At 53.6% G+C, this 1708-nt stretch overlaps 1 long non-coding RNA gene across 1 annotated transcript in view; it reads left to right on the forward strand.

Annotated features, from left to right (window-relative positions):
- The first annotated feature begins 1315 nt into the window (after positions 1–1315).
- The window catches only part of LOC109314931, an 18745-nt gene continuing 18352 nt past the window's right edge, over positions 1316–1708 (forward strand). The window contains exon 1 of the long non-coding RNA XR_002102387.1: positions 1316–1326. This is a non-coding gene — a long non-coding RNA (uncharacterized LOC109314931). The remainder of the gene's footprint in view (positions 1327–1708) is intronic.

The following is a 1708-nucleotide window of genomic DNA, read 5'->3' on the forward strand; positions in this document are numbered from 1 at the left end:
CATCCCCACGTCACCATCTCCTAAAGTTGTGCAGGGCCTTTTGAATTCATGTGCTTAACCTTCGACCAGTGACTTTAACCCGGAGGAAGCTTGGCAAACTGAGTGAAGCTCACATAAAATCCTCAATAAATGTCTTGTGATAGATCCAGTGCAGAAGGTCCCTGGCTTTGATCTCCTGCAGCACTCTTGAGCAACTCTAAACTGCATCTGCACAAACCATGGGAGATGCAGATACTGGATGCACAAATGGAAAATTAAAAACTCACCGGTGTGCGACGGTGCTCGCCCAGGAGAGAGCAGGGACCATATAATGACTCTATGCCCAATCCACAAACACAACGGTGGTGTCACAGCGATACGCTCTGCTGCTCCTGGTGTGATTGTCTGGTTCACCCACCTACATGTAAAATCCTAGTTGCTGGTCTATATCTACATGAGCCATCTGAAAGGAGGAGGAAGAGGAATCACAGCTCTTTTGGCAAGCTCCAGTGGCCATGGAAATGCTTGACTCGAAGGCAGTTTGTTTGTACCCACTCCAGACTCGTCAGGGATGGAGCCAGGGTACCAGCTCTTCCACCTGGCCAACCACGACCCGCCCCAAGATCCTGGGCCCTGGAAAAGGTAATAGCCTTGGTGGAGCGGGGAAGAAGCAGGCTGGCGCGTGGAAGGTCTTCGAGGTCGGTGGCAATGGTGGCACAAGGAGGTTTGGGGGAGAGAGGTGCTGCTTCAGAAGAGAGAGTTGATTTTTTGGATGGGAGGGGGCAGAAGGGGGTGTTGAAGAAGGGGGAAGAAATAGAAAACCTCCTGCTTGCTGTTACTATCACGAGGAGAGAGATCGTGAGTGCAAATCAGACAACCAAAAGCATTGCTTTCCAGATGCAGAGAGGCTCGGGGACCTCAAGGCCACACACTGCCTTTGCAGTCGGACAGGCAAGGAAATGCCTCCTGGATCTAAATGCAGCTTTTCCCTCCAAAAGTCTCAGTGGGGTAAATGGGGTTTGTCCTCTTGAGGACAATAGGAGCAGCCCTGTCCCCATAAATAAGTGCTGTGCATTGCCAAGGATCCCGTTACGGGACAGGAGCCCGCTGCAGTCAGCAGATACGCAGCCTGTTTGCTCATCAACATCGCGGGTTATCGCGACCCGTGGGTTGCCTCGCACCTCCGGAGAATTTGGGGACTGCATCAACAGGAAGCAAGAGAAATCCATGGAGCCAGGATAAAACAGCCGCATAGATCAGCGGAGCCTGGATGCTGAGCGGTGCCGGGGGGAGCAGTCGCAGGGGCCTTCCTCGCGCCGCCGGCCTGCCACGTCCACGTGCCCAGCGGTAGTGCCCGCGGGGCCTGCTGCTTTCCTGCCTGCGTGGGTGAATAATGCCACCCATACCAGGGACAAGAGGTTAATTCCCCAACCACGGAGAGGCCAGATGAAAGCAATAATTAAAAATAGTGATTACATTAGACCAAGGAAGCAATAGTTAAATGAAAGAAATGCCGTTCCTTCCATTCTTGAATGTAATTATTAATTTGGATGTGACCCTCCAGCCCTCGCTGTCTAGGGTGGTCCGACACGACTCGAACAGGCACGATTCATTACACTCAATGACTCTTTCAAGTCTAAAACCCCCCTGCGTCGGGGGGCGGCCGCCCGCGCCCCTGCCCTGGCGGCTCCTGAGGGGAGAGTCCCGGTCATGCGCAGAGCGGAGCCGG

Source organism: Crocodylus porosus, unplaced genomic scaffold (genome assembly GCF_001723895.1).
Source record: "Crocodylus porosus isolate Cpor-Errol unplaced genomic scaffold, CroPor_comp1, whole genome shotgun sequence".
Classification (NCBI taxonomy): Eukaryota; Metazoa; Chordata; order Crocodylia; family Crocodylidae; genus Crocodylus; species Crocodylus porosus.